Source organism: Dicentrarchus labrax, unplaced genomic scaffold (assembly GCF_905237075.1).
Source record: "Dicentrarchus labrax unplaced genomic scaffold, dlabrax2021, whole genome shotgun sequence".
In the NCBI taxonomy this organism is placed as follows: Eukaryota; Metazoa; Chordata; class Actinopteri; family Moronidae; genus Dicentrarchus; species Dicentrarchus labrax.
Genome location: NW_026136711.1, coordinates 6,715,604 through 6,737,954, shown reverse-complemented (window position 1 = coordinate 6,737,954; position 22,351 = coordinate 6,715,604). Strand labels below are relative to the sequence as shown.

Below are 22,351 nucleotides of genomic sequence, written 5' to 3'. Positions count from 1 at the left end.
TACAAGGGACTTTCATGGAATCTAACCTGACTGTGCCAGTTGGTTTGTTACACAGGAAGTCATCAGAAACTGTTTGGAAAAGGGCGGGCACTTTAAAAAAAAATACTGGGCAGGTGATTGGATGAACCATAACAGTTCATCACAGGCAAACTTCAACCAATCAGATCAACAAAGCATATAACGTAGTCAAACTCTTATCGAAGGAAGTCGTGAGAAGACCATGGAGAAAAGCCATCAGTGCTTTTTTGCTCTCTTACTAGTACTAGTTTGTATCTAATGTCACCCGACCACCTCTAAAGAAAGCCGAATGGTTACACCCCTGAATGTGACTGCATCATTCATCATTCCCACCCTGAGCTCTCTTCAAGAATTCAGTGTCTTTTGTGTGCCTTAATAGTCTCCATGCAATCAATTGTAGAAAATGGGATAACGGCACACTTTCAGACAGTCTTCTCTCCTCAAAGGCATTCATGGTGTCACTCGGTTGTGCACAAGAAAAGTGACTGAGGCAGTTGTCTGAAGAATGATGCTGACATTTCTTTGAAGCATGCTGAGGCCTTCAGGCAAGCAACATGAGCCGGCTGACAACCAGACAGACTGTCAACAAATTCACATTTCAGTCAGTGAATGCACACAAATTCTAAATCTAAGTAAAAGGAAGTAGCTCCACAACGTATAATGGATGTTTACAACAGATTTAATGGTAATCCTTTTTATGATTGACTGTGTTTTTACCTCCATATACAGTAAGTGCTCTGTGTAATACGGTAACCGGTCATGTTGCTTGCCATCTTGTGAGGTAAACCTAGCTAAATGTAAAGAAATCTAATATAGCCCCAATTAATATCAATGAGGGCAGATTTAATAACACTCAGTACAAAGACAGGCTCAGAGGGTAGAGCGGGTAGTCCACTAATCAGAAAGTTGGAAGTTCGATCCCCGGCTCCTCCCGCTGCATGTCGGAGTATCTTTGCGCAAGATACTGAACCCTGAATCGCTCCTGATGTGTCATTGGTGTGCGAATGTGAATGAATTAATTAGTTTGGGCTTGAATGTGTGTGACAGGGTGAATGTGGCATGTAGTCGGTCCATTTACCAGCAAGAAACGTCCGGTTAGACTTTCAAAATAAAGCTGTTAGGTTAAAGGTTGAAGTTGTTAAACAGTTGCCGTTTGGTTAGATTAAAAACTACTTGGTTAGGTTTTGGAAAACATTACGTACCTTATATACATGAATGAGCCATATTTTGAAGCGGGGGGCCACTGACCAAGTGGCAGCATTTGACGACTTGAGAGTGACACTGGACTGACACAACAACCTTCATGAAGGAGCTGTTGTATTAGACTGCATTAGTTTTAGCTACCTAATCAATTGGCAAGTGTCTGTTTGTCACTCCCTGTTAGAGATGTGATAACACAAATAAATGGCCAAGAAATCACGTTTCTGCAGCAGAAATCTTGTTGTCCACACACTGTCTTTCTCTAATCAAGCCAGATTACGGAGACCAGGGTTCTTGTAGACATGACATTTAGGAAATCAGGTTACTGCGGAGAGCCAAAAGTACGTCTTTACTGAGATGTATGTCAATGCACAACTCTGTAGGACCTCAGCAGAAAAATAGATCTTGATGTAAAAAATAACATTTTTAAGTTCTCATTCTGAACCCTAAACTCAAACCCTGATTTTACAACCAGCATTTCACATCATTCAAAATACACTTGTTCTACACACACCGACCAGATCCTGCAGCCAGCCCTGGTTCACCTCCACCTGCATTTCTCTACGCCTCGCCAGATAAAGTGCTGGTTCAGGGCTCGTAATTCAGCTGGTCTAACCTGCTCTGAAGGCACACTCTCTCTCTGACAGTCTTATCTTTTGTTTGATGCTGTGTGTGAGTGACTGAACAAAGCCAGAAGCTGCTTCATATTCATGACTCTAGTCACAGGAGAGGGGACCACACACACACACACACACACACACACACCTCAGGCCTTGACAGCTTGTTAATGCTACTTGGCCTTGCAGTACAGGATTTCATGCCAGCAGCACAATGCTGACTCTGAAAATCGAACCACTAGTGCAACTGCAGAATGAAGTGCGATTGGACAAAGTTTCCTAGCAACAGAGAGGAAGACAGTATCCCTAGTAACATTAAAACTTTACTTCCTGTCTCTTAACGTGTGTGTGAGAGTGGATCTCGAGAGCCAGTAAGAAGACACTCCGAACTCTCTCCCCTCACTTTTAATGATCCTCGCTCAGTGTTTTAGTCTTAATGAAACATTCATCCAACTGAGCTTCATTCCTGGCTGTTTTACAGAAACAGAGTTTTATAAAACTGAAAACACTGAACCAATTATCTCCAAATTTGGCACAGAACATCTCTGGATGCCTGTAAGAAGGAATCAAAGGTGGCCGCAAGACAAACCACTACAGACCAAACAGGCATTTATTTGACAAAATCATAAAAACATAATCTTATCTAAATGTGATATAGTTAGAGCTGCAATGATTAGTCAATTAGTTGTCAACTATTAAATTAATCAGCAACTAGAAGGTAGATCTTAGAGAGGATGCGCCTTCCCAGTATTTTGTTTGTGGTGCTAAACCAAAGTTCCAATGCTGAACCTTAGATGAACACCAAAAAGGCATAAAGAGTGGACAAAGTGGACAAATCTGAACATGCTAACATTTATTTTATTGTCTGACATCAGCATACCAAACTAAACATACATACTGTAGAAAGCACTATAGTCATTTCTAGCCATGTTAGCTACATGAATCTAGGAATGGCAATGTCTGTTGATTATGAAGCCAGTTGGTCCCCCACTTTGGTCCAGACTGAAATATCTCAACAACTATTGGAAGGATTGCCATGACATATTGTACATACAATCATGGTTCCCAGAGGTTGTATCCTGATAATGTTGGTGATCTTCTTACTTTCCCTCTAGCCACAACAGCAAGTTGACATTTCTGGCTTTTCGTGAAACATCTTGACAACTACAGGACTGATTCCCCTTACATATCATAAAGATATCCATGGTGCCCAGAGGATGAATCCTAATGACTTCACCGATCCCTTGACTTTTCCTGTAGCACCACCAGCAAGTCAAAGTTTTCACTTAAATGTACTTATGTGCTTATTAGCAAATGTTGTGTTAAGATGTTGCGTTAATAAGCAAATGTTAGCCTGCTAACATGCTAAACTAAGAGGTGAACATGGTAAAGGTTTGGCAGTGAGCAGCTCTGCTTTATGGTAATATTAATATTTTTGGTAGCAATGTGATGACATACCTTTATTTTTCAGGAACTTCATTTTCTGGATTAGCAAGGATTAGGTATTGTTTTGCAGTTATTATATCCATAAACAATGTCCTGATTGTTTTTGTACATACATGTATATCGTTATTGCAATATAAAATTACATATAAGAGGTGGAAGTGAAGTAAAGGGGGCTTCGTCATTGCATTTCCTCATTTTTATGGGATAATAATGTTACATGTTAAAAACAGAGTCTAGTCCTCTTTCCAAATGTGGAGACTATTCCATTTTCCAACAAGCAATGTACAAATGTGCCAGAGAGTGGGGTCAAAGAGAAAAAAAGACTGTGACTCAAGGATTATCTCTTCGAGCAGCATTATTGGAGCCTGGTCCATTAAAACTTATTCTGTGGTTTAATTATCATGGTCATTTTTTAATGTTGCTCTACAGTAAGAAGATTTCAGTTTGACAATTATCTGGGATTATCCACTGTCTGCTGCACTGTCGGCTACTAAATGACGGTTGAATTGTCATGGCTGCATATTCATCCGTCTTTCATTTGCACATAAATGCAAAAAATTGTCCCTATTTTTTCAATTTGGGTTCATAGAGACACTGACAAACTGAATGACAAAAATCCATCTCCAGACACCTGAGAATCTCCTTTTATCGTTCAGTATACAGCTTGTCACTTTGGCATAAATATTTAAGATGCAAAGACAAAAAGCTGTCAGTTGAAAGAGTTGTGGGATCAAGTGCTGTTGAAGCTTCACCCATACAAGAGACTGAAAGTCAGGACCTCGAGTTCTTTCTCTTGCGAACCCCCAACTTTAAGTAAGTGCAATACTAAATTGTCATAGTAACCTTTTAATAGGGCTGTATATTGGCAAGAGTCTGGTGAGAAGATACTTTTCACTATAGAGGGGTTACGATTCAATATATAGGAATAGGGGTGGGTGATATGGGCAAGAAATAATATCTCGATATTTTGGGGGATTTTGGCGATAACGATAATCAGTCGATATCCTTTAAAATGTGATTGGAATTGTCTGAGTTAGGGCTTTGGGCAAACAAAAGCGTTTCTAGTGCTGAGAGCGCTCCAAAACTTATATTCCGAGCGCCCAGCGGTGTTAAAAGTTGAACAGATTTCAACTTGCAGCGCTCTTCTGGCAGAGAGGTAGACCCACGTCTCGGCACTAAATCATCTGAAGTACCGGTAGCTTCAGGGACTGGAGGTGCTTGCATTTTCTCTCTACCATCACAACACGCTGCTAAACTGTTGCAAGGAGGATGCTAGCGAGAGGTCATGTGATCAAGTCATGTGATCACGTAGGCCCACTAGTCGTGTGACTGAATCCTGCCATGCTGTAGAGAGCGCTGCTGCACCGTGTATTAAGTGGATGTGAGGAGTTTCCGCGTGCGTTTAAATGTTTTTGGCAAAGTACTTTAAATACTCGATAATGGAAATTTGCACATCGTCAAAACAACAATGACGATATTATCGAAAACGATATATATCGCCGACCCCTATATAGGAATATATTGCGATATTGTAAGCAAGGCAGTATATTGAGATTTAATTTAACCTAATTTTAGGAAAAAACGTCTGCAATGTTTAAAATCTAGGCAAAAAGTCCCTGTAAAATTCAACATCATTGCTCTCAGTTTACATTCACAAGACTACTATCTAGCGGTTAGGGGTTCAATCACAAAAGTTTTTTTGAGAATTGACATGCATTCATGTGGTGTCAGAAAAATGGGGTGGGAAAATCAGTTGAACATTCCCTCAAGTGGAAACAACTGGCAGAGCTGGTACACAACTTGCTGAGTTGTCATCCTATCATGCTCAAACATGGCGGACGAAAGTAAATGTTGGGTTGATGCTTTAATAAAGTAAAGAATAATTTGCACCTCATCTACAGCCTCAAAAGAAACAAAATGTGAAACACTTACGGATGAAAACTGAACAGCACAAGTTCCAGTTCTGGAAAACAGGTTGAGCTGTGCTGCTATGAAACAGAGCTCAGTGAAGGATTAGCCTCCAACGGTCTTCTGAAACACTCAACAACTGTTCTGAAAATTAATTTCCGATTGACATGGTACTCACCTCCAAGCACTCGTACACAATACCCCTTTCCCGGTCTCTCTTTCTCTCTAGAAACCAGAACCATAATCCTCTTTTCCTGATCTTTTCCTGAGGAGCAGTTAAAGTGCTTGCTGGTCAGATCTTAGGATAATATTAAAGGCAGTGTTCTTGAGGTGATTTTGTTAGGCATGGATAGCATGCTCTTGTGGCAGGGTAGGGCAGACCTGCACACACACAAACACACACACACACACACACACACACTTGGACATATATAAAGGCTCCTTTCTGTGCCTGCCTGGGCAATAACAAGGGCAGTGCAGAGAGAGTGAAGGGTAAATGTTAGTGTGGCTGCTGTGTTGTCTGGTCCTCCCTGAATGCTGTGTCTGTGTGTGTGTGTGTGGTGTGTGTGTGTGTGTAAAACCGTCACCATACAAAGAGCCTCTTTGTGGTCTCATGCGGCTAATGCTGCTTTTCCATAGTGTTGCCTTATTAAAACATTAGGGTGTGTGTTGCTTATGGAGCCACGCTTGTTGTATAACACACAAAGGTGAGAATGAAGCCATAAAACAGTTTAAGGACCACTGCCGGAGCTTTTTTTAATTTTTTTAACCAGACTGCAAAAGAGTCTGGATGGCAGTAAAAACTATAAATGAGCTTCTCCAACATTTTTCCTATCGAAGATGGAGAGCAGAAGTGCTGCCAGCCACTCCACAGTCTTGACAAGCCATGAAACCACAAAGAGCCTCGGGTGTTCCCACAGCTGTGAGTCAGATAATGAGATGATACACAGATTGATAACCAAGACAAACACAGAATCAAGCACTCACACAGTCGGAGTCACCGGAGGGCTCAACCAAATACAGCTAATTATTTAAAAAAAATAACACCGGTTCTTTGATTCTCTTGTAAAGGAACACCATCAAAAATCAATCGGAAGTCTGTTTCCTAGAGAGCTGAACAAACACAGATGAAAAGATCAGATAGGATCTATCATATCTGTGTGCTTCCTTGTTTCAAACTAACATGACTTGCTTCCTGAGACAATACTTTTCTGTTTTCTAGAAAATAAATGAGAAGCTGCTTACAGTCATTCAAAAAGGTTTTTTAAACAAATAGCATTGACCTCCACAGCCAGCCACCTCTCTTTACCAGGCTCTGTTAAATGCCATGGATTCCTCTTGGAGGTGAGCACTGCGGTGCTGAACCTGCTGCTGCTGCGTTACCCAGGCTTTAGTGCTCCAGGCTGGGAGAAGAGACCACAGCCCAACAGCCAATTACGCAGCTCAGGAAGGGGATTTTTATGAGCTGCTTACAATGCAAATGTACTGAATATTTCTGGATATGTCATGGGGGGGAGGGTGAACAGCGCGTGTGTGTTTATGATAGTGTGGGAGGAGGAAATTCATGTGGATGCATTTCTAAGTATCAGTGCACGTTTACACTGTTAGGAAATGCCTCGAATGGAGGGCTGTGTAGACACGTGTGTGTGTGTGTGTGTGTGTGTGTGTGTGTGTGTGTGTGTGTGTGCCTGCTACACTGCCTCATATAATCTAATATAACACCATGACAACTACAGCGAGTAAGCTCTCAGTGCAATACAGTTGAAGAACCATGACACTGTCTGAAGCTATGAGTAATCTCTAACAACAAACCTGCTCTGCCACAGTAGACCACCCTGAAGGTGGACTTGCCATCGTGGTTTGGGCCACCCTTGGTGAGCGTGCCCGTATGAAAGCCGCTGCTGGCTGGAGCAAAGCATGCTGGTCCGACAGAACTGACACAGAGAGGAGCGTTATGGAACGGAGATGTTTATTAAAAAAGAAAAATAGATAAGAGCTCTGCACATTCCTGTCTGAATTGAGATTGCATATAAGTTGTTTACTTCCTGGCAGTGTGTGTGTGTGTGTGTGTGTGTGTGTGTGTGTGTGTGCTTGTGTGGAAGAGAGAGAGAGATATTATCACTGTGACTCTCTCACCTCTATCTGTTTTCCAGGCAGGAGGTTTACAATAAGGTGCTGAAGGACACGGGTGTCAGGCAGGTTATTAGGCTGTGGAGGTGCAGAGGGATGGAGGGAGGGGAAAATGGAGGAGAGGGGAGTTACGCCTCCTCTTCATCACCTACCCTTCAAGACACATGTCTGTCAGTCATTAACCCATACTGTCAGGAAGCTGTCTGGCTCTCCTGAGCTCTAGTCACTGATTTCCCCCTATTATTTTCTCCTCAATCTGTCTCTAAATTACATTTTGGCATGTGCCCTCACATCTAACCTCTATGGTGTCGTTTACACAAAATCCGGTGTGTTAGCCCATCGGTTCCGTTTGTTCATTATTAAAACATTTATCAAACTAATAACTAACACCATTTAATTTACCTAGTGTTTATGTAGTAGTGACAAAATGTTACAAATTACACATATTTGCAGTTTGAATTCAACTAAAAGCTCTCTGTGCCAAACTCTTTCAAGAAATATCACATTTTAACCATTCCTAATGTGTCTGTAAAAACATGTGTAGCAAGTCTCTCTACTACTGTGGGTTCCCAGCACACAAGAAAGCATCACAGGTTAGTTAGTCAACACAACTTTTACTCTCTTTCGGCTGCACACACCGTCAACACATACAAACTCAGCTTTCTGGCTGCTCAGAGGCTTTTAGAGCACTCTTTAAAAGGCCCGCACAATTAGCTACAAAAGTCCTTTCTCATTTGTCTGTGACAGCCAACCCAGGTCCAGCCCACTACTGCATTAAGAGAGGTGAGTGTGATTACTCAATGAGTACCAGCTGAGATCATCAACTCACCTGGTGCTGCCCTCACAGGCCTCCCTCCCCACGCCTCTCCCTCCTGCAGGAGAGGTGTGCAGAGTGTAAACCACACCCACCTCCACAACATGTAACTCTAGAAATACGAGCATTATGTGTGTGTTGGTAATTGAGTTTTTTGTGACTGTTACCAAAGTAACTACAGGTTTGCTGCGTCCTTTCTGGTGATGGAAAGAGAGGCTACCAGCGTCTGCCCTCACTGGTTACAGTTCCTTGCTGGGTTCCCCCTGTCGCCTCCGACACGACCAGATATTTAGCTTGCTAGATATTTGTCTGGTGTCAGCGAGGAATCAGCAAGCTCTTGTCGAGCCCACAGGTCATGTTGTTGAGCAGTTCATACAACATAATCCTCCTCACAGGAACATGCACTGATTTGAGTGACCTGGCATGGTCCATTTGTGGTGTGAAAGCAAAGCAGACCAACCACAATATTTTATGATAGTGGACATGTGATTTAAAGGTGTGTAACATTGAGGAGGATCTATTGTCAAAAATGGAATATAATATTCATAGATATGTTTTCATTAGTGTATCATCACCTGAAAATAAGAATAGATAAGTTTTAGTTACCTTAAATGGAGATGTTTCTATCTACAGAGGAAACTGGTCCTCTTCTACAGAGTACGCGTTGAACCGCCATGTTTCTACAGTAGCACAGATCAGACAAACCAAACACTTCACTGCTAGATGCCACTAAATCCTACACACTGGAAACAGAGTCCACTGGAGCTTTGATAGTCACTAGAAGCACACTCACAGGTTTCTGTAAAGGTTTCTGTGTGGTACCTGTGTTTCAAGCTAGCGGCTCAAAGAGGCTAACCCGAGTTTGTGGTAGACTTTCAGGCTACCGCCTATAGAGTCGAGACATTGGTTTTATAGGACATAGGGTTGTTGGTGACAAAAGCTGCCACCACATACATCACCAGCCTCTAGATCAGCCAATAGCAAAATACAATTGTAATAGCCGGTTTCCACCAGTAGAGGACGGTAGCACAATATTTAGAATTCAAATACTTAGCACTTAAATGCCGAGATTTGGACCTGAATCAACAACACATCAAAGTAAATACCCATATACATAGATTTTTTGCGTGGTTTGGATGTTTACTTAATTTTCTTTTAAATAAAAACTTCTGCCTAAACCCTCCTCAGCCACACCCAACTATTTACTGCATCCACTGTATTTACTTATAAACCATGAAACAATGTGACTTGCATCATTATATAAATAACTGACTGCATATTAACATCATTTATCTGCCGATACCAAAGAGAAACAAGTGAGGGCTGGAATCAGTACGTTCACTTCAGACTCATGCCTCTAAACTCCATTTCTCACTCTGCTCTGCATTCGAGTCCTGGCAGTACAGGAATGTCACATCCCCGACCCCCGTGCTCTCTCTTCACTCCCTCGCCATAAATAGTGCAGCATCTCTGAAGCAGCTCTCGGCATTCAGAGTTAAATGCTCACACAGGGAACATTTCCCTCTTAGCTCCAGCCTCACCTCCTACTGGGAATATATAGTAAAAAATCTGCACAGCACAGCACGCTTTTAAAGGTGAACCAGAAGGAATGGGGTTTAAATTATTTCTCTTACACTAGACAATAGGGAATGTAAAAATGTTAAAAGGTCTTGAAAATTTATCTATGTTTGAAAAGAGCATGACTTTTTCCCTCTTGGAAGCACACAGTGGAGCAGTCTGTTTTAGCTGTGGTTGAATATGTACACAATAACGTCACTGTGTGTGCTGCTCGTTGCATGGTGATATTGTTTGGATTTAGGTGGTTCCTACAGTGTTCTGGGTAGAAGTGAAGTCATATTTTGGTGGGTATTTTCAGCTGTGTGATGGCTGCTTAAACACTGTTCACTGTGAATTCATCAAATGAGAGGTTTGAGTAGTCTGAAGAGCACAGAGGTGCCTTCACACCCTTCACAGGGCAGCTGGTGACGTTGACTAGGCTTACTGCAGTCGAACTGAAGAAGCTCAAGTTTTCATATGTCTCTATATGTCCAACAGACCATCAGTGAAAAGACTGTCTCTTTCTGCCACCAGGTAGGATTCCCCTTGACATCAGTGAAACGAGGTGGTAGAAACACTACCACTTATGCTTTAGGGCGTGGCTACCTTGTGATTGACAGCTCATTCTCAGTGAGTCTGTCCAGCTCAACGCACCAAACTCAGATCAAACTGTCAAACTAGGCAGTGCTGATCAGATATGATCCAGATTCTGTTACTGTGTTGACTATTTCTCTCCTTACATTGTTTCAGCTTTAGTTTAATTTACTGTTTATCTGGAATACGAGATTGTGTGTGACCAGGCGAGCCGCCATTGTTTCCTGCTACGGACAAACTGCGCAGCCAATGAGAGCAGCTCAACTCACAGTACGTCACCTCCACTGGCTCCAACACAATGTCATGGTGGTGCCATAATGCCAAACTCGAGGCTTCAAAACACAACTCCACAAACCAATGAAGGACATCGCGATAGCTTAAATCTAATATTAACCAATATATCATTTGCACAATAGGCTTATTGTTTCCGTCTGTGCTATCTTATTACACTATACAATGCTGCACACAAAGCTATGACATTGCAAATCCTCTGCAGTCTGTTCTCCATGGACCTCTGTACTACACCCACTGTTACCTTATGTGCCTTGTATGTGTGTATGTGCAGTGTTATTTCTGTAACGTCACACTGAGAAAATACACATACAGTATACAATATGAACATATTTCTCAAATATACACCCACCATCAGAAAATCATTATATATAAACACAACAGCAATTCATGTGAATGCAGCTGTATTTCACACTGAATGGTGATGAGTTGCATGAAACAAGCATTATGTGAGGAGTGCCAAGCAATCAAAATTTGATTTACAACCACCAAAATTGTTCCTTCCTCCAAATCATCACTGTTGCAAAGCCACGGTTTTTGCCAAAAAGGCTGCAATAACCTTGAATTCTGGCAGTCACAAAATTATTCAAATTCTCTCTGACCATCTTTTAATAAGCTCATTGTTGTCAAGCATTGCCAAAACATCCTCCTCCCACAGAGTGACTGTCTGTATGCCATCACCTGGCAACTGCTAACATGTTAGAGAAGTGGACATCAGTGCTGACTAGAATATTGAGATAAAAGTCATGTCTTAGGTTTAGAGATTTTTGGCCTGATTTAGGACTGATTTTGTTCTCTGAAACTCTAAATACTGGCCCAGATATTCAGTGCCAGCCATCTTTTTGATACTTGGAGCTATAGTCCAGCCCTGCTGAAAACTGTTACCACTGCAATGTTTGTCATGTCATGTGTGCTCATTCTTAGATCAGATATTACCTGATTTAAATCACAATTTGATACTATATTTTATCTACAATTACTGATATTTGCATCCATTTTATACATTTGAGATGTTTTGCTTATTTTATTCCCAGAAAGGGAGTGCAAGATAGTGAAAAAGCATTGTTTTGGCATCAGTACTGAAACTAATGCATCCTTCCTGCTGCTGTCAGACTGTTTAACAACCAGCACTGCTCCCAGTAGTATTTTTTATTATTTTCCTACTCTTATTGATTTTTTATACTGTTTTTGCTCTATCCACTTTGCTGCTTTAACATTGGAATTTCCCCATTGTGGGACAAATAAAGGAATATCTTATCTCTTATCTTATCTTATACTGGCATCTGCATCAAAACACTTTCAAATGGTACGTGCTCCCAGACACTAAGGGAATAAATGGAAGGAGAAAAGTAATGTGCTGGCTGTAAATGATACTTCAAGGAGGACAAAGAAAGAAAGCACCACATGTACAGATTCATGCAGGAGTAATGTAAAGTGTGTGTGTGTGTGTGTGTGTGTGTGTGTGTGTGTGTGTGTGTGTGTGTGTGCGTGTGTGTGTGGGATGGTAAAGAAATCCACAGTCAAATCTCACACCTCCACTCTAACAGTCTCATTCATCATTGTGGTCCAGACAGCACAAGGGTCACCAACCTTCCACTCTCCACACACACACACACACACACACACCTCATTATACTGGGAAGCAGGGGATAACAACACCCACTGCCTCTGCTCTGAAATCACCCAAAGCATCATTCACATCTAAACAAGGTCTGAGTGACCTGACCTTGGAAGGCAGGCAGCAGCCAGCACTTTGCTTTCATCTAGCCAGGAGGCAGGAACACAGGTAGATAAACAACACCTCACAGCCGAGAAGAGCAGCCAGGAATTCTGCAACGAATATTCTACTGATAGAGCCCCAAATATTTCACTATTTGGGAAAAAGAGCTGACCTTTTCCACTGTGGTCCACCGACGATAGGAGGGAGGAGAGTCCTTGGCCACAACTACTCACAGGAAGGGGGGTTGCCAGGTTTGAGCAAAGATGACAGGAGAGGGTGGCACTCAATGGTGAGAGGTAACCTGTTACACAGAAAGAGGGGAGACAAGATATTTTCTTCATCAATGTCACAACTACGACGTGCTATTCTAACCGCAAAGACACAGGTAATTGGCATCTTACAAGGTAATATTTACATGGCATTACATGGGTTCGAAATTAAAGCTGCAGTAGGTAACTTTTCTAAAAACAGCTTTTTGTCATATTTGCTTAAACTTTCACTATATCTTGAAAAGAGACAGATAATCTGTGAAACAATCAGGTTCCTCTGGCTCTTCCTAGTGCTTCTAATGACATTTGCAAGAATCCACTGTGCCTAAACAAAAACAACCAATCACAGTCAAGAAAAATATAAAAATTCTAATAGTGCATTTAGTGTCATTCCCAGGGCCCCAGTGTCTGTATTTAACACCTAGGAGACTCAAAAATCAACCATCTTTCTTAGCATTGCCATTGTGAGTATATGAGCATGTTAGCATTGCCATTGTGAGCATATGAGCATGTTAGCATTGCCATTGTGAGCATATGAGCATGTTAGCACTGTCACTGTGAGTGGTATCATATATCAGCGTTAGCATGCTGATGTTAACGTTTAATTTAAACACATAATATGTATTAATTCTGTCGTTTCTGTCTCTCACATTAAAAAAACAAAAGTACTTTGACGTCATGAAGTAGCGTTGGATCATTGGAGTTGTTGTCTATACTGTTAAACAACGACCATTGTTGATCAAAATTGTTCACTGAGAAGATAAATCAAAGTTTTATTCATGTTACATTCAGTCCAATTTATAGAAACTAGAGACAGATTTCTCTGGGATTAAACATTGTTACAAACATTTGGGATAATGTAGATAATTCAGTCACTTCCTTAGTAGAGACACAAAGACAAAACTGATCATCTGTTGTGGGGTTTTGAGCATATTTCCCAAAATGCTGTGGTGTTACTTTAAAACCTCTAAGCACTACCAGTTCAATATTTTGAACCAACTCCAGCTGCCCTTTTGACACCAGCATAGGCAGCCATGAGGACTGAGCACTGCTTCAACAATGTTGGTAATGGGATCAATGAGATTACACAGCGTCAGGTACACAGCTGCCCGGACACTGATAAGCTGGGTGAGGTGTCAGTGTGTGTGTGTGTCATAACCTCTGACACACGCACACACCTCCCACTCACTGTTATGTCAGGCTGTCCTACCAAGCCCCAGGAGGTAAAACCCACAGCCCTCTCTCTCTCTCTCTCTCTCTCTCTCTCTCCGCTGAGAGAAAAATCCATGTCCTGCTCGTCTCATAAAGCTAAACCTGGAGGGGCTGCACCTCACCCCTCCATCTGCATGTAATGACTGTCCCAGCCAATTCCCAGTGCGACCAGTCCAAACCAAGCCAAAGTGGGAGTGTGTATGTGGGGGATGATTAGGAACTGGGACAGGTCATGGGCTTGATTTATGACTCATCCCAACTGTCGTGGTGCAATCAAAACGCACCAGTGGTCCCATACATGTCCTCCTCCCCCGATGGCAGGGCAAGGGAGGCTGGGAAAAAACAGGAGGTTTGTTTGTGTGTTGGGGGTTGGTTGGTACTGTGTGAGCACCTCTCATTCCTTCTGTTCCAATACAAGGGTCGGACAGCTACATTAGAAACACAATAGGCAACCTCCCTGCCCCCATCAGTCTCCTGCTGGTTGCAACCAATAGTTTCTGTGTGTGTGTGTGTGTGTGTGTGTACACTAACAGTAAAGAAGTTATTCAGTGACCAAGCTGCTGAGTGTGCGTCACAAATTTTAGTCTGATTTGATGTTCACTGTTCTGAGATGAGCTGTGCCTCAGGATAGAAGGACTTTAAGGCTTCCTGTGCTATCTTAAAAGTTTCTCACTCCAGAGCAGGCAGAATATGAACAAAACTCATTAAAACTGAGAATGGTTGGATTTGATCTCAAAGATCCTGTTAGACTCTCCCTGCTAATGTCCCATTGGTTCCAACGCAGTTACATGGGTTTCATGATTTATAAATATGTTTCAAAATGTTTCCTTTGTCTAAAATACTTTAACTATTAAGATTCTAACAGCCAGATACGAGTCTGTCTTAAAGTCAAAAATGTTGTTACTTGCTCCAGGGCTCAGAGTCTGGGCAAAGAGCTTGAGGAAACAATAGCAGATCAAAATCCAGATTTTGCTCTCAACATCTGAATCTAAAAACTTGACTAGGAGATTAATAACAGCATCAATCAACATCAATTTTGTTTGGTGCTTACTTGATAGTTTTGCCATTAATACACTTAAATAGAGCTCTCGAACACAAAAACATACACTCCCACTGTAGCACCACCCTACAGTAAACAACCTCCTTCTACCCATGCAGGATCAGGGCCACTCAGCCCAGTGTGCACCACCACTCGTTCTGGTTGCAACAGGGTCAACACGAGACAGATTTGTGTGTGTATGTGTGCTTCTTTCTGGCCTACAAAGACACAATCAGACAACAATAGACCTCTAGCCACTGAATACTACCACACCCTGACTCTGCCATAGACTATCAACAAACACATCTCTGTTTGCTCTTGTCTACAGTGGCAGGGTATCGGTCTGCTCTCTTACAGTTTGACACACAGTCAATAACTGGAACCGATGACTGCTCTGACTCTTGTTGACTCCAGAATTTGCAATTTCTACTTTGCATTTTTACTGCATTATATTCAGGCAAAGTTCTTCTACCAGCTTTTGCACTTCTATGACCTGGGACAGGATTTACCAGCTGCCTCTAATGGGGCGCCACCACCATAGTGCATTTGCTGTTAAGCTGTAGCCTTATCAACTTGGGATCACAAAGGAAAACACAGAGTTTGAGATAGACTGTCTCATTGGTTAAAGCCCCCTCCAGTCAAAAAACATGTTTTTCTCCTTGTCCCCACAGTGTGGTAAGTGGTAAATGGTAAATAGACCTGTACTTGTACAGTGCCTTTCTAGTCTTCCAACCACTCAAAGCGCTTTTACACTATGTGCCACATTCACCCTTTCACACAGCGATGCACAGCATCGGGATCAATTCGGGGTTCAGTATCTTGCTCAAGGATACTTCGACATGTGTCATCAAGAGCAGGGGATCGAACCAACAACCTTCCAATTAGGGGACGACCCGTTCTGCCTCTGCGCCACAGCCGCAGTGTGCTGTTTGAATGATGTCTGTGCAGAGTTTGACTCTAGAAGGATGTACAAAATGCTGGCTACAAAATAACTAATTAGGCGTATTTAACACATAAGACTGTAGCGACATGCCTATAGGTAAAAGTATACCGTGCTATGTGTACAAATTCTTCATTTGGTTAGAACAAAGACAAAAGTGCTTAAAATAGTAGAAAACCACAATGTTTACTATGTGTGATGCTCGGAGTAGCCATCTTGGTAACTGAACTCGGGTTCAGACGACTTGACGAGTCGTATATGCGACCTCAGGGGCGTTCTGTTTGCAACTTCCGGTTCGTAACTCAGGAAACCGACTCGCAGATCGAGTTCGGTGGACAAATAGAACGCCCCATTAGGCCCGGTCCAGTATCAACTTGTACAGTGTGATGTAGAAACTTGAAGCCACCAGTGCAAATCAACTGAGAATGGACTTTACAGTGAAGTAGGAGACATCTTGTGTCCAGGGAAACTTTAGCGATTAAGAGATTCTAAAGGTTTTAACCTTCCAAGAAGGATTTTTTTTTTTACACAATTTTTGTAGTTTCAGTAATCATTCTTGGTCGGCTATAATAACATTCTGCTAGCCAATGTCATTGCTGAAATTTAGGGACCTGACCTATAGGGCAGTGTTTTGAAGTTTTGTTATTGCCGTGCTTCCGCCCAACAGACACACTTTAAATAAGCCCCTCGTTTGGATGATCCTACCCCTTACAACATATTTTTAATACCTACAGACCTACAGAGGACATGAGGGGTCACTGAATGGTTCCACAAGAATAAAGCCTCTGCATTAGAGGTCTTCTTCAATTCAACAGACCTACTTATCAACCTATTTTATCATTAGTTTCAGAATGCAGTTGACTAGAACAGACCCTAATTGAGAGAGCACCCCCAACACCGGTAACAATACGACATTTCACCAATACGCAGCTGCAGTGTGCGTTAGACCTCTGCTGTACCCCTGTAGTGAAGGTGGTGAGTAAAACGCCACCACAACAGGAATGCCAAAGCTACAAAAATAAGACTTTTCAGTCTCAGTGTCCCAAACCTGAAATACCTAATTATAATCAGAGACTTGCTTCACACAGTAGCACTTCATTGTGTTGATGTGGTTCAGTCCCAAACCACAGAGAAAAAAACATGTTTATTTCGTCTTTGTCTGAAACCCTCAAGGGGCAGAAAATATTTGGAGTGCCTGTTTAAAGCTCAACAACAACTCCCCTGTACTTTATCTCAACCCCCTCCTGCGTGCGTGTGCGTGTGTGTGTGTGTGTGTGTGTGTGTTCTGGGTGCTGCAGTGGTTATGGGAGTTATATTGAAGGATTGACAGTCTATTTCCACAGTCTCTCCCACACACTGTTATCAGCACAGTGGCCTGACAGCAGCCTAAATACTAGTCATCGCACTGTCCTCCCTGCTGGCTGGCTCAGATAGAGCCAGACTCCCAGCAGCAGCACCATGCGTCGCCATGGCTGATGCTGCACAAGTGTCCACACCAGTAAAGCACTCCACGTTTAATTACACATTGCACAGTAAATTCATGGAGAGTTTAAACTGCAATCCATTTTTACAATACTTTGTTTACACAGCTTCAGTGTGAGTGAGTTTGGATGTTCTGCGACTCCTCGCGCTGTGTGTTGTGGATGTGCTTGCAGAACTAGTAAACAACAGATGAGGATACAAAGTGTATCTGGTTTCACAAGCTGCTGGTCGCCACTCCTTTGGATCTGTAGGCTTTGAAGGTGTCAGGTAACAGATGCACCAGGCTGGCAGTAAACTAGAGACCAGTAATTACACACTCGAACACACACACACACACACACAAAACCATCTAATCAACATGTTAGCACAAACGCACACTACAGTGCTGCTCCAATTCCCAAATGTCTTCATTAATTCTTCTTCACAGCAATGAGTCCTATCTGGTCGGGCCTGTTCTCCGAGCTCTACAACTACAATCAAAGAGGAGACACTCCGCAAGCGATCTGCTTTACCAATCGGCTTCCTTCAGGCCATGTGCACACAGTCAAAATCAGCCGCCCCGTTCTCTTGTGAGTTTCAAGAATCCACACACTGACAAGGTCATTATGGAGGCTCAGTTCCCCCCTGCAGTGAGAGGGTCCCCACACCCCTATTTAATTGCCCCCTCCATGCTCCCAACCTTGTCTGGGACGTCCCATTTGTCATAAAACGTGTTTGATGGTTTCATAGGAAGTCTTGTACTGTGTGTCCCTCTAGCCCAGTGGTTTGGAACAAACAGGGGTCGTAGGGGGTCCCCAGCAAAAGGAATAGAATATTTTAATTTGCTAAGGGAATTCCTTAATATTCACTCAAATAGTGGTCTATGGTCTATGGTGGGGGTCCTTGGCATGAAAAAAGTTTGGGAACCCCTGCTGTAGCTAACATCAACACAGAAATTACTGTAATGTGGCATGTCCTCCAACAAACGTAGGTCTGATAGGCACCTGGTCATTAGAAGGTCACTCCACTGACGGAATGGGGGTTGAACCTGGCTCAACTGTTATGCAAGGTGATGTGTTAGCCAATCAAATAGGTGAGAGCACACATTCCTGATGCATTATTATGTAACACGTACACCGTATTTGTACAGTTTACCAAGAAAAGATACCAGCATTTAGAAATAACATTGGGATTTGTAACTGCCCTGGTATACCGCAATACCCTGATACCACCCAAGCCTAGTGGCTGGCTCAGGAGGTACAGTGGTTCGTCCAATAATCAGATGGTTCGATCCCTGGCTTCTCCAGTCTGCATGTCAAATTATCCATAGGCAAGACACCGAACCTCAAACTGTGCTTTAGATAGAAAGTTCTGTACCTCTCCGAATGAGCAGTTGGCACCCTCCATAGCAGCCTCTGCATGAGTGTGAGTGTGAATGTTGAGTGGTTGGTAGACTAGAAAAATGTCTATAAATGCAGTCCATTTACCATTTAAATTCCTTCTCTATCTCACACATTCTCGATGCAATGAAATCAGGCATTTTAAGCTGCAACAATAACCAAATAAGCCAGTGAAATCTTGGAGGGACTGCAATGATGCAGCATTTGAGCCAATCCGTTGGCTGTGTCGGCATGGCTCTATTGAGGGCAAGCTGCAGCCCTGGTCGGCCCAGGTCGGTTATTAAGCAGGACCACAGCAACACAGGTTAGCGTGGCTACCTCAGCTGTGTGACGCATGTCATCATGGCTTGGCTAGGCTCAAGCAGACCAACCCAGACCCATGGAAAAACCGTAACAGTGTTTCTATAATGCATGTTTCATCCACAGATCAGGTCCTATACTGTAGGGACAACTTTAAAAGCCTGGTCATTTTAGCCAGTCTGCAGCTCTTCCCATTCAAAGCTTAATTGGTCAGTGCTTTAAAGCAAAGGGAAACGGGGTGGACGGGTTCCAATTTGTCAGCTGCCTCGCCCCCCAGAGACCAGCGATGGTGTAAATGTGTATGCAGTGAGGTGGGGGGAGGGTGCAAAATTGGGTGTGTATTGTCCTTTCATCCCCTGAGGTATGTGAGAATGTGTGTGTGTGTGTGTGTGTGTGTGTGTGTGTGTGTGTGTGTGTGTGTGTGTGTGTGTGTGTGCAGTGGGTCAGGCCCACTCCCTTGGGACGAGCATACCTTATTGATCAGACTCATGTGTGTTTAACTGTACCTCTGGGTATCATCTGGCCTCCATCTCTAATCTGTCCATTGTCTCTTTCAATCTATTCTCTCTCTTCATCTTTTACTCTACCCCACCAGCCTCTGTTCCATCCATTCCCTCATCGCCCTACCCTGTATTGCCTCTCTTTGTCTCTCTCACCATCTAATTTAGCTTTCTGTCTCCCTGCGTCTTTGCTCTTTCTCAGTCTGTCTATTAATTTAGTCTGTCTTGGATGGATGGAGGGGGGAGGGAGAGCAGAGGCAGAGGACGGCTGGTTAAATGAGAGAGAGGTGAGGGTATGGGACAAGGTGGAGGATGGGAATCATTGAGAAGCAGAGAAAAATACAGACACTGTCTAAGACATGTCTGGGAAGACGCCATCCCATCCTTTAGAAATCTAATGGAACTATCTTAACTAGAAAAAGAGATAGCACACCTTTTTAATACATATACCCTTTAATGCTTTATGGACTTTTCTTCTCATCTTGTAACAGATGGGGAAGCAATTTACCCCAGCTGCTGAGCCAAAACCTCAGCAACGAACAAGCAAATAATCAAAGCCAAACAACACAACCACAGCAGAAAGGCAAATGGCATATCCTCTCATTTTAATACATTTGAATAGCAAAAAGCAGAGCGTGATGCAGGCCACGGCCCAGCTGAGAACACCTAATTAGGGCTGAATAAGAGAACATTTCATGCAGAAATGTTTTTTACATCTGTTTTTCTCAGGGGCTTGGACAAATTTGCATGCATGAATTTTGATAGTGGATCACGAAGATCAATGTAAAAGTTCTTTGATTCTAATGATATCTTCAACACAACCGCAATTGCAAGAGTTGTTCCAATATCAATACCAGTATTGTGAATTCCACCAATACTGCCTAAAATCGGTGAGTGCGCGTGTCTGTGCACCAATCAGAGAACACTGAATTTATTAGCGTTAGCATTTATTAACAGGATCCTACTTACTTTCCAGCAGTGCTCTGCTGTCATTGTTGTATGGCTTTGCCCAGGTTAAACCCTTTGTTAAACAAATGGGCTTAGTAGCACATGTTATATTATTATTGTGTGTGTACATACATACACACATACACACATATGTATAAAGTTCAGGTATCAGAATCTGTATCGGGAAGGAAAAAAGGGTATAGGAACATCTCTAGCAACTACAAGGATTAAAGCTCTTCCATCCCAAACCTTCTTGTTTCAGCATTTTCCTTTCAAAGCCAGGCACAATATGACCCACTTTTTTTCACCTTTTCACAGCCCGACCCCCACATACACACTTTTGACAGCGCAGGACTCAAACATCAAAAGTGGCGCACCACCCGGTAAAAGCACTCAACTCTGCTCAGGTCTAATATCATCAAGGCCTGGAGCATCAGAATTAGATATGGAACTAAACGGAAAAAAGCTTCAGGCTGCAGAAAATCCCAGAGTCAGTGAATGAATGTCATGGAAATGGTCAAGCAGTGATTGAGATTCTGCACCCTGCTCTGCTCGTCCAGGAAGCCCAAGAGGAATGTAGGTGACTTTAAATTAAAAAAAGAGGACACAATCAGTGAAATGAGTGAGTGCCCCCTACTCTCCGTTCCTCTGTCTCGTTTGTGGAAGTCATGTGAAGTTCAGGCGTAGTTCATGCGGCTCCTGAGATGAAAACGCGGTCCAAAAACAGAAGACAAGAGGACGACTAAATGACATGATTTGATTATATTGTCCTGCTTGCGGCGAGTGCTCTGGCTGCCTCACTCCAGGAAAGTCACCTTGTCTCGCAAAGGGTGCAGAGATAAGTGGGGGTCGATCGCGCTTGGCATTACATCACTTGTTTGTTTAACACTTTCATGCACTGTCAGACAGGAGAAACAAAGACTTTCAAGAAATACTACAAAGCTAAGAAGCTTACCTCTAAAACACTAAAAAGTGCACTTACAAAAGACATCTTTGTCCAGGAACATTCAGTCCCAGCGAACAAATGGCCAGCCAGTGATTTACAGTCCACCGGGGGAACGGATTTATGATTAGCAGCCACTTTCTGAAATGACCACATCCTTTTGGCATACACACAACAACACATACACCAGGTGATAATGGATGCACTACTGACAGGCTTAAAGTCACTAAAGTACCAATTACTAAAGGCATTACATCCCACGTGGTCACCTCTGGAGGGAAATACTGCTATTTGCTGTTTTTCTTTTTATCTCCTGATGAGGCTAAACAGACTGACCATTTATTAATCCTCCCATGGTTTTCATTTGTACCATAATCTGTTTCCTCACATGGATCACAGAGTAATATGTTGTCTGTTTGGAACAACATTGTAAAGTCTCCGCGAAGCCAGGGGTCAACTTTTTTTTTTATCTGAATGAATGTTTCCTATTATTTCACGCAGTCAACCATCATCACTTAAGTGGGAACTGGTGTGGGTCAGCAGCCCCACTTTGCCATGATGCTACGTAGCAGTTTTCATTAATTGCACCACACCCTGTCATGTCCACAGCTGAAAATGTTTCCACTGGGAGCCTCAAAGGCAGGAGTGAGAAGACCACTGATGCTAACATCCAGCAACCCAATTTTACACAAGTAGGCTTAAATGGATGTACCATAAAGGTTGATTAAATGATCTTTTCAGGTTACTCAAAAAAGGTTTTTAATGCAGGGTTTTACTAAAAAGCATTTGAACATATAGGACATTTCCATACTTTCTAAAAAGAAGTACATTTATGTCAACTTCTGGTGCATTCTCTGATCTTCAAAAACAAACTGAGCAAAGCTTTAATAGCCCAACAACAGATGGTGGATAGAGTGAAAGGCTGATGAAATAATGATCACTTCCACCACACTGAAGCCCTGTTTCCACTAAGCACTCCAGTTCAGTTCAGTTCGGTTCAAAAGTTGTGGATGGTACCAATAGAACCACTCTGTTCTGTCCCAG

General features: G+C 42.6%; 1 protein-coding gene across 2 annotated transcripts in view; it reads right to left on the bottom strand.

Moving 5' to 3' along the window:
- Positions 1–22,351, bottom strand: part of plxnb1b (plexin b1b) — a 108,926-nt gene that overhangs the window by 56,687 nt on the left and 29,888 nt on the right. For both annotated transcript variants that reach the window (XM_051414891.1, XM_051414892.1), the window contains exon 3: positions 12,468–12,596. The gene's annotated coding sequence lies outside the window, so the exon portion shown is untranslated. The remainder of the gene's footprint in view (positions 1–12,467; positions 12,597–22,351) is intronic.